Source organism: Elephantulus edwardii, unplaced genomic scaffold (assembly GCF_000299155.1).
Source record: "Elephantulus edwardii isolate Elephantulus edwardi_28Jun2011 unplaced genomic scaffold, EleEdw1.0 scaffold00043, whole genome shotgun sequence".
NCBI lineage: Eukaryota > Metazoa > Chordata > Mammalia > Macroscelidea > Macroscelididae > Elephantulus > Elephantulus edwardii.
The window spans coordinates 4,400,413-4,415,466 of record NW_006399793.1 but is presented as its reverse complement, the minus strand read 5'-3'; the positions used below and the strand labels follow the sequence as shown (position 1 = coordinate 4,415,466).

The 15,054-nt window shown below is 38.0% G+C and overlaps 1 pseudogene; it reads right to left on the bottom strand.

Moving 5' to 3' along the window:
* Positions 1–1,521: 1,521 nt before the first annotated feature.
* On the bottom strand, positions 1,522–1,899 carry LOC102856706 (annotated as a pseudogene).
* Between the last annotated feature and the right edge of the window lie 13,155 nt (positions 1,900–15,054).

Genomic DNA, 15,054 nt, shown 5'->3' with positions numbered 1-15,054 from the left:
TATATAAACCATACACATATTGCAACTTCAAGGGTACAACATTATCCCTACTACATGTATTAAATTGTTGGTGTTATGTGCCATCGAGTCACTTGCGACTCATAGTGACCCTATGTACAAGAGCTCTAAATGCTCTTCTATCCTGTGCCAATATAGCCATCTCAAAAGCACTTATTCCCACAGCTCCAGTCACAGAATTGCTCCATCTCATCGAAGGTCTTCCTTTCCTTCACTGCCCCTCCACTCTCCCAAACACGATGTCCCTTTCCAAGGACCAATCCCTCCTTGCAACATGCCCAAAATATGTCAGACGAAGCTTCAAAATCCTTCACTCCAAAGAGCCTTCCAGCTTCACCCTCTCCAGAACAAACAAACCTGTTTGTCTGCCTAGCAGTCCATGGTATATTCAGCACTATTCTCCAGCACCATAGCTCAAAGGCATCAATTCTCTTTCTATCAACCCTATTCACTGTCCAACTCTCTGACGCATAGCACGTAATTGCGAAGACTATAGGCTGGATCAGGCACACCTTAGTCTCCAGTCTGACATCGTTGCTCTTCAGAACTCTTGAGAGGTCCCTCACAGCCGACTTTCCCAATGCAATTAATCTCTTGATTTCCTGGCTGCTGTTACCAAGAGTGTTGACTGTGGAGCCAAGTAAACTAAAACTATTAACTATCTCAATCACTTCGCCATCCATACTGATGCTGCCAATTGGGCCAGTGGTGAGAATCTTTGTTTTCTTGATGTTGAGCTTCAGTCTATATAGGAGGCTGTAGTCCTTGATCTTCTGCAATAAGAACTTCAGGTCCTCCTCAGTTTCAGCAAGCAGGGTGGTGTCATCTGCATAACGCAGGTTGCTGATGATTCTTTCACCAATCCTGATGCCACATTCCTCTTCGTATAACCCAGCGTCTATTATTTTATTTGTGCATTCATTCCTTAATTAGTCAACACCAACAAAAAGAGGATTATGAATTCCCTTTATTAGGTCAAACCAGAAACTAATGGATTGAGAAATTATGGTCCAATCACACAATGGAATCCTATGCAGCACGCAGAAGCAATGATTTTGTAAATTATTCATGGTGCTACCAGTTGACTCAGTGGTGAGAATCTTTCTCTTCTTGATGCTGAGTTTCAATCCATATTGAAGACTACAGTCCTTGACCTTCTACAGCAAGTGCTTTAGGTCCTTTTCCGTTTCAGCACGCAAGGTTGCGTGGTCTGCTTGATGTATGCTGCTGCTGAGTCTTCCTCAAATCTTGATGTCACATTCTTCCTCATACAGCCCAGCCTCCCAGATGATCTTTCCCCCATATCGACTGAATAGGTATGGAGACAGGATGCATCCCTGATGCATTTCTTTCCTGATTTTAAACCATGCAGTGTTTCCCTGTTCTGTTCTGAGGACTGATTCCCCGTTCAAGCATAGGTTTCATATTAAGTACAATTAATTGTTCTGAGAGCCCCATTCTCCTCAAGGTTAACCACTATTTTTGTTTTGTTTTGTGTTTTACTTAGGAAATACAGGCCTTGACGGCATATTTCTGCAGTGGGTACGGGCGCTCTTTTTGCTGCTGCTTCTTGGTCTTCAGGTTCTCCTTGTGCTTTTTGAGCCTTTGGCGCATGGCACGTGTTTTCTTGGACCGCAGATCCAGAGGTTTGTATTTCTTGCCCTTATAGTATTTTCTGAGGTTCTTCTGAGTCTGCCTAATAACAGTGAGAACACGGGCAATGGATTTTCGGACAACTAGGACTTTGGAGAGCTTAGAAGCCGCACTGCCTGTCACTTTGGCGACGTGCAGCTGGGAAAGCGCCACTTTCAGATCGTACAGCTGTTTCAACAGCTCCTCCTCCTTCTTTCCGCGAAGGTCCTGCGCCTTGATTTTGGCCATAGCTGAGCGATAGAACCTGGTTGCCACCTGATCCAAGTTCAAGAGAAAAAGCGTTTAACCACAATTTGTTGGGATCCACACAGTCAAATGCCTTTGCGTAATCAATGAAACACAGATTGATATCTCTCTAGTCCTCTTTGCTTTCGGCCAAGATCCATCTGACATTAGCCATAATGTCTCTCTCTAGTTCCCCAGCCTTTTCTAAACCCAGCTTGCATTTCTGGTAGTTATCTGTCAACATACTATTCCAGTCAATTTTGGATAACGTTCAGCATGATTTTGTTTGTGTGTGGTATCAGTAATATAGTATGACAGTTTCCAGTCTCTGTCAGGTCACCTTTTTTTGGAATGGGAGTAAATACTGATCCGTTCCAGTCAGTTAGCAAGGCAGTTGTACTACACATTTCTTGGCACAACCTGGTGAACTTGTCCACAGTAGTGTCTGTTGGAATACGTCAAAAAATAAGTGTTAATAACAAATAATAACTGTCAACACTACAAAGAAAATGTCTTCCCAAAGAGAATGGAATATGAAAAGATGAAATAAAAGCATTAAAAGAGAAGGTCTTGCTTTACCTATCTCAAACTGAAGGAACTGAAAACCAAATTGAATCTTTTCGCTATAGTAATGAACGGTATGTGGGTAAAACCTTGAATGACTCAGGAAACATTAAAAGAAAATAAAAGGGAAACAGAGTCACAATACTAAATAGAATTAGTCAACACTTAGGAAGTACTATTTGCTTCAATGACAATGCTAATTAAGGGGAAAAAATTCAAGCTACACAGAAGACACTGGAATAAAATAAGGTCCCAAGAAATGATAGGATACCAATTGATATGTTTCACATGACAGATGCAACCCTGGGCATGCTCACCAGTTTTTGCCAGGGAATTCGGAGGATAGTGTAACCTTTATTCTTACACTGAAGCTGCCTTCTGGTAAAAAACGTAAACATGGAAACAGGAAAGATCAGCAAATAAGAAAAAAAACAAAAAACCAACCAATAAAGAGAAGATCGTGACATCCAATTAACATGTTTTGTTGCTTATGTAATGAAAAACTTCTCAATTAAAGCTATGAGGACTATAGGTTATAAGGACACTCAGCTGTGAGTTCCTTTTCCATTACCTCCTCACTAAGGAAAGCCTTGTGTAGCTCATTCCAATCCCTGGCACTTTCCTGCTGGTCAGAAAAAGCGCAAAAACCATGACCCAAATCAGATGCACCTTAGTTTTCAAACAGACATCACTGCTCCTCAATAATTTGACACTTCCCTAATGCAGTCTTCCATAGTGCAGTACATGTTCTGATCTCCTGACTTGCAGCTACCAAGTGTGTTGACTGAGGGTTCAGAGAAGATGAAATAAGGTTAACAGCTTCAATCTTTTTTTCTACCTATCCTGATGTCACCTTTTAGTCCAGTGATGAAAATTCTTGTTTTCTTCATATTGAGATGGATTACATATTCTGCATAAAGTGTTTCAAGTCCTCCTCACTTTGAACAAAGTGGTGTTATCTGCATGACATAGGTTATTGATGAGACTTCCTTTGATCCACATTCTTCTATTTTTTTTAAATAAAAGGTACTTTTATTCCTATTTACATAATAACTCCCAGTTCAAAAAACCAGAAAATTTTTGAACTAGAATTAAATGTAATGCAGCATCTACTCTGCTGGGACCAGGCACTGTTTCAGTTCATTGTATCAAGGGGTCACTATGAGTTATAACCAACTAGAGAGCACATAACAATTATAACAAACTGTACAGTTTTCATTTTAGTATCTTATTTATAATAAGCAGCCTCCTCCAAAGTTCTTCTAATGGTCTCCAGTTTCCTAAGGCTTTCCCCTCAGATTCTTAAAAAAAACTTAGGAATTATTTATTTAAAATAATTTACAAGCTTCTCGAGTGATTTGCTCAGTATATAGATCAAGTAAGTAGAATTTTGTTGGTCTAGTGGATAGAAAGTTATGCTACCAAGCGAAAGGTAGATGACTTTAATCTGTAGCCCTCAGGCCGGGTTTTAATAATTTTTCTGTCAAACAATCTTCTAAGTGGTATAGCACTGGTCTGTCCATTTGCTGTACAGAGGTAGCAATTCATAGTTGCTGTGACGCTAAAAACTGTGACACTTATGTGTCAAATGAGACAATGGTTACCCATGGTGGACAGTGTTTGGTGAAGCTTCCTAATTAAAACAAGCTTGGAAGTAGGAGTGGCATCTATTTCCAATATAGCTTGCCTCCGGAAATTCTATGACTGTGGAGAAATGATTAAAGTTATACAAGTGTTCAGGTCTTTCTTTCATAGGGTCACTATGACTAGATGGCACTTAACAATAACAACAGTTATGTAGAAAGGATACAACTCTGACATACAAAGTTCTTAATTTTAAATCATGTAGTATTCCATTCTTATTTTCAAACACAGTAACTTTATCTATGTATAGGTTTTGCAGGAGCTAAATTAAGTGTTCTGGGATTCCTATTCTATGTTAGTCATAATTTGCTATGGTCCACACAGACACAAGTCTTTGCATGGTCAATAAAACACAAATAGGCATTCTTCTGATATTTTTTGCTTTCAGCAAGAATCTATCTAACATCAGTAATCGTAACTCTGTTACCATGACCTCTTCTAAGTCCAGCTTGAACTTTGGCAGATTTCTATGTACTGTTCTAGTCATTTTTGAGTGATCTTCAGCAATATTTTGCTTGCATGTGATACTAGTGATGTTATTAAATTAATTCCACATTCCATTGGAACACTTTTCTTGGGAACAAGAACAAATATGTATCTGTTCAAGTCAGTGAGCCAGGTGGCTGCCATCCAAATTTTATGGCATAGACTGGTAAGCACGTTCACTGCTGCATTTGTTAGATGAAACACACTAATTGGTATCCCATTGATTCCTGGGATCTTATTTTTTCTAATGTCTTCAGTGCAGCTTGAACTTACTTCATTACCATTGTCTCTTGATTATATGTGCTTTTGGAAATATTTCAGTGTCAGCCAATTCTTTCTAGTGCAGTGATTCTGTGTGTTCCCTGCACCTTTTTTTTCACTTTTAAAAAATTGATATTTTAATGAAAGTTTATGGACAGTTGAGCTTTCATTTATTTATGATATACATTTTCCTAATTTCTACTTAATTAACTTCATGACCTATTTCTTGTTCCAGATGTTAATTGTAATACACACAATGCCTTATACATTCCTTTTACACAATCTTTTCCTTCATCTATTCCAGTGTGGTGTTCATAATCTACCCACTCTTTTCCTCTTCCCTCTCCCCTTGTCAATCTTATTTTATAACAATGGTCTTATGCCATATTTGTCCTTTTGTGCTGAGATAGTTCACTGAGAATGATGTCTTCCAGACTCATCAACGTTGTGTAGCATTTTGTAACTTCATTGTTTTTCAGTGCTACTAGTATCATATTGTGTGAATATTCCAAAGTTTTTCTATCCACTCATTTATTAATGGCCAGTTGAGCTGCTTCTATCTCTTTGCTATTGTGAATAGTGCTGCAATAAACATGGGTTTGCATACATCTGTTTGAAACACAGCTCTGATTCTTTAGGATATATTCCCAATAGTGCAGTAGCAGCGTCAAATGGTATTTCTATTTCCAACTTTTTGAGTAAGCACCAGACCATCTTCCACAGAGGCTGTACCATTTTACATTCTTGTCAGCTATTGAATGAGAGTTATAAACTCTCCACTTCTTTGTCAGCCTTTGTTGTTTGCTGCCTTGTTGAATTTTGCTATTGTTACAGGGGTAAGATGAGATCACATTTTTGTCTTGATTTGCATTGATTTGTTGTTGTTATGTGCCTTCAAGTAAACCATGACTCATAGAGACCTTACACACAATAGCTCTGAACCTTGCTCTATCCTGGGCTAATCTCACTGTTTTTGACACATCTGCCCTCATTAACCCAGGCAGAAAGTCAATCCATCTCATCCAGGGTTTTTCTTTCCTGGGCTGTCCCTCCACTTTTCCAAGCATGATGCTTTCTCTAAAGACCAGTCTCCCCTGGCAACATGCCCAAAGTATGTGAGACAGAGCTTCAAAACTACTTCACCCTCTCCAAGTCAGACCTATTAGTTCTCTTGGTAGTCCATGGTATGTTCAATACTCTTCTCCAGCACCACAAGTCAAAGGCATTAATTCTTCTTCTGTCCTCTGTGGTAATTTAATTGTCCAGCTCTCTGATGCATAACAGGTAATTGTGAAGGCCATAGCCTGGATCAGGTGCACTTTAGTCTCTAGACAGACATCATCATTCTGTACTATTATGGATAGGTCCCTAGCAGCAGATTGTCATGACATAATGAATCTTTTAATTCCTGACTAATGTGCCAAGAGTGTTGATTGTAGAACCAAGAAAGATGAAATTGTTACCAATTTCAATCTCTTCTCCATCTATCATAATGCTGCTAATTGTCCCAGAGGTGAGAATCTTCATTTTCTTGGTGTTGAGCTTCAATCCATATTGCAGACTACAGTCCTTGACCTCCTTCAACAAATGTTTCAGGCCATCCTCAGTTTCAGCAAGCAAGGTTGTGTCATTTGCATAACACAGGTTGTGATGAGTCTTCCACCAATCCTGAGGCTGTATTTCTCCTAATAAAATCCATTGTCCTTAATGCTTTGTTCAGCTTATAGATCGAAAAAGTGTGGAGACAGAGAAAATGTCTAACACAGTCATTTCCTTATTTTGAAGCATGCAGTGCTTCTTTGCTCTGTTCTGATGATGGCCTCCTGGTCCAAATATAAGTTTCACATGAACACAATCAGGTGTTCTGAGAGTCACATTCTTCTAAAGGTTAGTAAAAATATGCTGTGTTTCATACAGTCAAGTATAATCAATGAAACACAAATATTCCTATGGTATTCTCTGATTTTAGACAAAATCCATCTGACATTTGTGATATTTTGGTGCCATGGCCTCGTTTAAATCAAGCTTGTATTTCTGGTAGTTCTCTGTCAATATATTTTCCAATTGTTTTTGAATGATCTTCATCAGGATTTAATTTTCAAACTGTTGGATCATCTTTTCTAGGAATGGGAGTAAATATGTATCTCTGGCAGTAAGGTAGCCAGATGATTGACCTCCAGATTTCTTGACAGAGCCTGGTGAGCATATCCAGGGCTGAATCTGTTTGTTGAAATATGTCAATTGGGTATTCCATCAATTCCTGTGGTCTTGTTTTTTGCCAGTCCTTTTTGAGTGCTTGAACTTCTTCCTTCATCACCAGTGTCTCTTGATCATATATTGTTTCATGAAATCCTTCTGTATCAGTCAATTCTTGCCAGTACAATGGACTCTGTGTACTCCTTCCATCTTCTCTTGATGCTTCCTGGGTCATTTAATATTCTGCCTAGACCATCCTTAAGTATTGAGACTCCAGACTTAAATTTATTTTTCAATTCTTTCAGTGTCAGAAATGCTGAGTGAGTTCATCACTTTTGATATTCTCACTCCAGCTCTTTGCACATTTCATTATACTACTTTGATTTGTTTTCCTGAGCTACCCTTTGAAATCTTCTGTTCAGCTCCTCAACTTCTTTGTTTCATTCTTTGGCTTTAGCTTCTTGGCGTTCTAGTGCAATATTCAGACTGTGTTCCAACATCCATCTTAGCCTTTCCTTCATCTTTGGTTTTGTGTTGATCTTTTGCATTCTTCATCAATAATATTCTTGATATTCTCCCACAGCTCATCTGGTCTTCACTTATAAGTGTCCAATTATTCAGATTGGTTCCCAAGATGTTTGTTTTAATTCAGGTGGAATAGATGCAAAGTCAAATTTTGGTTCCTGTGGTTTTAATTTCCTTTTCTTTAGTTTCAGTTTGAATTGGCATATTAGTTCATGGTCTGTTTAACAATTAGCACCTGCCCTAGTTTTTATAGTTTATATTGAGCATCTTCCACAATTCTTTCTACAGATGGAATCAATCTGATTTTTGCACAGGCCATCAGGTGAGGACCATGTGTATAGTTGCCATTTATGTTTCTTTTAAAATGTATTTGAAATTAATAAATCACTGTACAAAATTCTATCATTTTATCTTCAGCCTTGTTTCTATCACCTAGTCCACATTTTCTGTCTACTATCATTTTTCTCTGTTCCCAACTTTTGCATTCCAGGATCCATTGAATGTTTGATTGATTTCTGACTGCAAAAGTTGGTAGAATTTATTTCCTTTTCTTTAGCTCTAGTTGTTGGTGCATATATTTGAATGATGGTGATTCTAACAGGTGTTGCTTATATGCATAAGGATATTAACGTGGCACTTACAACATTGTTTTTCAATATGGATCTAGAAATGGTCTTTTTAACTATGAATATGACCCCATTCTCTTCACCTTTTCATTTCTGGTATAATAGATCATTTGACTGTGTAATTCAAAATGTCCCATGTCAATCCATCTCATCTTACCAATGTCAGTATTTACGAGTTCCATTCATCACTTCACAATGTCCAATTTTCCTACATTTATGCTTTTCACATTTCACATTCCAATCTCTTGTGTTTGCTTGTAACTGTTTCTTCTCCTTTGTGCTTGCCAACTTGAGGGCTTGGCCTCAGGCGTTCTATGTGCTTGTCTAATTTTTGAAGAGGTGTCATTTCAGGAATGGAATGAATGGCCAATCCTTCTTCATAATGTACCATAATTTAGATGCTCAGTTAGCCCTCCAGCCAACACTCGATTAGGTAACTTAGGCATCTAGTCACTTCTGTATGCTGGTCTCTCCAAGCTACTGCTACCGTGCTTCTCATTGATGACCCAGCTACCACTGCCATTTCCCTCTATGAGAGAATATTAGTGCTACCTGGCTACCTCTGCTGTTCTCCTCTCTTTCTGCCACCAGGCTGTCCCTGGGATTTTGAAATGGCAGAGAGGAGACAAAACTATCTTTATGTGCAGATGGTACAAAAGTATACTACAAAAGCTCTAAAGATTCAGCAAGAAAACTGTTGAACATAGCTGACCAGTTCAACTAAATAGCAGGATACAAGATCAACATAAGAAAATCAATTGTATTTCTCTATAGTAAAAACAACCTACAATAAGCAGATGACACAATCTTGCTTGCTGAAACTAAGAATGACCTGAAGCACTTGCTGTAGAAAGGCAAGGATTGTAGTCTTCAGTATGGATTAAAGCTCAACATTAAGAAGACAAAGATACTCACAGTTGGGCCAAATGACAGCACCATGATAGATGGAGAAGATATTAAGGTTCTTAACAATTTTCAGCTTGCTTGGCTCCACAATCAACACTCTTGGCACCAGCAGTCAGGAAATCAAAATGTGAATTGTACTGAGAAAATCTGCAACAAATTATCTGGGAGGCTGAGCTCTATGAGGAGAAGAGTGGCGTCAGGATTTGTGGAAGATCCATCAAGAATCTGCATTATGCAGATGACACAACCCTGCTTTCTGAAACTGAGGAGGCCATGAAACGCTTGCTGCAGAGGGTCAAGGACTGTAGCCTTCAATATGGATTGAAGCTCAGTATTAAGAAGACAACGATTCTCACCACTGGACCAAATAGCAGCATCAGGATGGATGGTAAAGAGATTGAGATTTTTTAACAGTTTAGTTTGCTTGGCTCCACAGTCAACACTCTTGGCACCAGCAGCCAGGAAATTAAAAGACATACTGTGATGGGAAAGTCTGCTGTTAGGGACTTCTCCAGAGTACTGAAGAGAAATGGTGTCACTCTGGAGACTAAGGTGCATCTGAGGCCATGGTCTTTGCAATCACTTGTTATACATTAGAGAGCTGGACAATGACTATGGAGGATAGAAGGAGAATTGATGCCTTTGAGCTGTGGTTCTCGAGAAAAGTATTGAATGTACAATGGACTGCTAAGAAAAACAGATTCATCCTGGAGAGGGTTAAACCGGCCTGCTCCTTGGAGGCAAGGATTCTGGGGCTTCTCTGACATGCTTTGGACATGTTGCAAGGAGGGTCCAATTCTTGGAGAGGGAAATCATGCTTGGGATGGTGGAGGGACAGCACAGGAGGCAAATGCCCTCTATAAAATGAATTGATTCAATGACTGGGGTAATTGGGGTGGGCCTGTAGGGGACAGTGTGATTGGCACAGGACAGAGTAGAGTTTAGGGCTGTTGTACATAGGGTCGCTGAGTTGCAAGCAACTCAATAGCACATAACAACAACAATGACATCTGTAGAAAATTGAAGTGAGATTCATAACCCACACCATATACCAAAATCAACTCAACGCTGATCAGGAAGCTAGGACTAAAAGCAAAGACTAAAATTTCTCTATCTTCTTTTGACGCTTCCTGGATCATTTATAATTGTATCCATAGCATCTTTAAGTATGCAATTTGAGGTTTGAATCTGCTTTTCAGTTTTTTCACCTAGAGAAATGACAGAAAAGTTCTTTCCTTTTTAATTCTCCAACTCTCTGTACAATACTTTTAATACTTTGTCTTCTCAAGTTGCCCTTTGAAATATTCTGTTAAGCTCTTTTTTATCTCTTTCCTTTGTTTTGGCTTCTCGATGCTGCAGTGAAATCTTCAAGGTCTCTTCTGACACACGTTTTGTAGTTTCTTTCTTTGTAATGACCAGTTCCTTTTTTAATTGATGATATCCTTGATATCATCCCAAATTCCTCTTGACCAATGCTTCAAACATATTAAGATTATTTTTTAATTTAGGTGCCATGGACTCAAGAGTATGATCTGATTCTCATGGATTTGTTGTCATTCTCATCAGCCTCAACTTTATCTTTCACGTAAGCAATTGATATCCTGTTTCACAAGTAGCACCTGGCCTGATTTTGACTGCTGATATTAAGTGTCACCACTGATTTCTTCCACACATATAATCAATCTGATTGCTATGCAACCCATCTGGTGAGGCCCACATATAAAGTTTCCATCTGTGTTTTTTTAAAAAGATATTTGTGATCAATAATTCACTGAATGTGCAGAATTCAATATATTTCTGACCTTATTTCTGTCAATAATGTCATATTGACATATCTCATTGCAATATGTCTCCTGATCTCCTGACTGCTAGGATCAAGGTTGTTGATTGTGAATCCAATGAGGTTGAACTTATTGACAATTTCAATCTTGTATCGTTGTAAAAAGAGCAAGGACCATATAAGGATGACCTTATCTGACCTTCACCAACTCCTTAATGCGGAACTGGCCCTGTCAAAAACATCAATAATACAAAATCAATTCTCAGGAAGTCAGACACGTCCCCAACACTCCCATATCTCTTTTTATTCATATTAACATCACCATTACTAGTATACTGGGTCCAAATTTCAACACAATAGCTTATAAACTACACAGGACCATATTAGGGAAGTAAAAAAAAAAACAACAGAAAACAAAACAAAACTGTTAATTCAGGTTGAGACATCAAGACAAAATCAGAGCAGCTTCTGAAATGTGGTTACAGGCACCTCAGCCCTGAGCCTTGCAACTTTGGGTCAGTGTTGTGACACTGTCAGTTCTAACCTGTTATGGCTCTCCTCTCTACCTTAGTTGACTGACAAACCTGGACAAAGGCTTCTAGTGCTGGTACCATAGGGTAGCAGTCCCATGGTCTTCTCTATCTCACAATTGGCGTGTGTTTCTCTGCTGTGGTTGCTTTCGCTAATGTTCTCATACATTCTGGTCTGTCTGGTCCAGCATCTCTGGGCCCAAAGGATATATTGCATTCTTTTGCTTCTTCTTTGCTGGTTGTGAGGTTCTCAAGTTCTTTTGCGGGATCTGCTCCATTTAATTAGGAAACGAACCAATCTTCTTATGCATAAGCTAATACACCCTCTTTGCGTATTCCTGCTCATCCACCTGGCAAAGTCAGTCAATGACTAAGGAAGCCATTTTGAAAAATAAACCCTTAATAGCATGTCTATCTATCTTGCTGTTGCTTTTCAGTACAGTGGTGAGAATTTTTGTCTTCTTGATGTTGAGATGGAATCCCTATTGAAGGCTGTAGACTTTGATTTGTGTGGAAAGCACTTCAAGTCCTTATTTTCAGCAAGCAAGATTGTGTCACCTGTATAATGTAGGTTGTTAATGAAACTTCCTCAAATCTTGATGCCATATTCTTCTTTCAAGGAGTCCAACTTGCTCAAGATACAGATTGAATATGTATGTAAAAATATACAACTCTGAAGCACAATTTTCCTAATTATAAACCATGCAGTAGTGTCCCCTTGTTCTGACTAGACAACAGCTTGGTCTAGGTATAGGATTCCTATGAGCATAATTGATTTTGGGATTCAAATTATTTTCAATTTAGCCATAGTTTGTTATGATCCATACAATCTATTATTTTGCATAGTAAGAAAAACACAATATAGATATTCTCCTGGTATTCTCTGCTTTCAGCTAGAATACATCAGACATCGTAAATTATATTCCTGGTACAATGGCCTCTTCTAAATGCATCAGAAATGTAGAAGGTATTCCTTTCTTAGAAGAATGTGTAAAGCAACCACCTTTAATACTCCTAGAACTCTTTAAATTTTGTGACTTAAGGAGTTACAAGAGATTAATGCAAAAGTTTGTAAATACTAAGCATTAAATTTTTCTCCTTTCTCATATTTTAATCAAACAATGACTCTTATTGACTTAAAAGAATTATGGGGATATTTTCTCATTTCTATTTGTAATTTTAGTGTTCCTTATTTATTCCTCAGTCCCCACTGAACTTATTAAGGAAACATTGATGTTTCCAGGTATTTACTCATATATCAGTCTCATTTCATACCTATGATTAGAAGCTCTCCACAAGCTATGATTATATACCACAGGCATCTGTTTTCCTCCAACAGAGTGGGACAAACAATCCCGCAGTGTGAAATATTCAGATGTGGAAACTCCCCATATCAATCTTATGATTCAGACTTCTGTAATAAAATTGACCATCAGGCTGGTAGTAAAGTTTCCTCAGAAGCTATTTATATAATCTCTGGTATCATTAGCATTTTAAGTCTTCTAGTATCATTACCACACCGTGCCTGAAAGATCAGGTTTCCTTAATTTTCTTTGCTTAATCCATTTTTCTTGTTAAATCTCATTCCTATTTTCCTTTCCTCCTCATACCCTAAACCCTTGGTCAGATACAAACTGTGCATTAATGTAGATGAGAAAGTCTTAGAAGCTTTTATACCTCTGGAATAGTGGTGGTGTTGTTTTTATGTGCCTTCAAATCGCCTGCAACTCATAGTGACCCTATATTCAAAAGCCCTAATCCCTACTCTATCCTATGGCGACCTCACTGTCTGTGACACCCCTACCCCCATTACCCCAGTTACTGAATCAATCCATCTCATTGAGAATCTTCCTCTCCTGCTCTGTCCCTCTACCCTTCCAAACATTATGTCCTTCTCAAAGGACTAGTAGTCCCTCCTGACAATATGTCCAGAGTATGTCAGATGAAGCTTCAGCATCCTTGCCTCCAAAGAGCAGCCTGGTATAACCCTCTCCAGGGTGAACCCGCTCATTCTCCTAGCAGTCCATAGTATAATCTTTTCTAATCCCACAACTCAAGGCATCAATTCTTCTATCATCCCTAGTCATTGTCCAGCTCTCTGATGCACAGCAAGTGATTGTGAAGTCCATGGCCTGTATCAGGAGCATCTTATTCTCTAGACTGACATCATTGCTCAAGCTGCTAGAATGGTGACATTCTTAAAAAATAGACAACAGTGAATTTTGTGTCTTAAAGCTATACACTTTGGAATGTTCAACAGTCAGTTTTTACTTTGTCTGTTCAGGTCATGGTGATCACAGTGTAGAACTGGACTCTTTAGGGTTTTTTAATGTAATCTTTAAGAAGAAATCAGATAGTCAGACCTTTCTTTCATATCATTGTTCAATGGCTTCCAACCAACAATACTTTATTTACTAGTCAAATGTAAAACAAAAGAACATTAACTAAAGTTTTGAAAAATGCTTACTGGTAATTTAAAATCACTAAATTATATTCATTTTCACTTTCAAGAACCTATTTTTACTCACATAACAGTGCTACTAAGTTTACTCACTTAATGAAAGAGTTAGAAACTCAGTTTTAAGTATGATGAGCAAAAGTTAATAATTATAATAAAAAGAGGATTTGTGTCATATATAGAGTTCTGAGCTCAGGCTTTATGTAAGATTACTCAGCAAAACAATATACTGATGACCTTAGACTAGGGGGTCAGTAAATAGTCAAGCAGCCTCAGTAGACTCTGCTAACAAATGCGGAAGACACCTACCTAAACAACTGATTGGAAGATATCCACATATTTGTTCCAATTCTTAAAAAAATATAGTACAACAGATAATGACAATTACCAAACAATATAATTAATATGACATGTAAACAAAATCTTATTGAAGATTCTTAAAGAAAAATCTGTAATAGTGCGTTGACAGGGAAATGTCAAAAATTCAAGCTGGATTACGAAGTGGCTATGGCACAAAGGATCTCATTGCTGGTGGATCTTGGCTGAAAAAAGAGGACACCATAAAAAAATGTTTACTTGTGTTTTATTGAATATGGAAATACGTTCCACTTTGCACATCATAAAAATTCATTACTAACATTGAGAAGAATGGAAATCTCAGAACCATGAATTGTGCTATGCAAAAAGTTATGGGTGAGGGTTTGTGGTAATTTTTTCCCAATCTTGATGCCACATTCTTCTCTTTCATATAGTTCTTCTTCTCAAATTATTTGTTTATCATAAAAATGGAATGAAACTGTTCTGGAAAACAATGTATTTGTGGGTAAAAAAATGGAATGAGTATGGAAAAATTATTACCCTGGCACCCATCTTTCTTAATTTTAAATTGTGCAGTATTTTTTTGTTCTCTTCCAATAATTGTCTGGTTTTTTGTGCAGGTTTTTTCCCCCTAATGCATAAGTTTTTGCATAGGATCACATATGGTAAGGATAGTTCTGGGTAGGGCAAAGTTCAGATCTACTGTTCATAAAGTCTCTATGAATCGTAGTTTTATGGTGCTATTCTTTTGTTATCAGAATAGTGTCAGTCATTACACTCTCAATATACTATGGTTTTCATTTAATATTATCCCAATGTAAATAAAGTACTCTTGGTGGTCTAGTGATCAGGAGTCATGAAGCT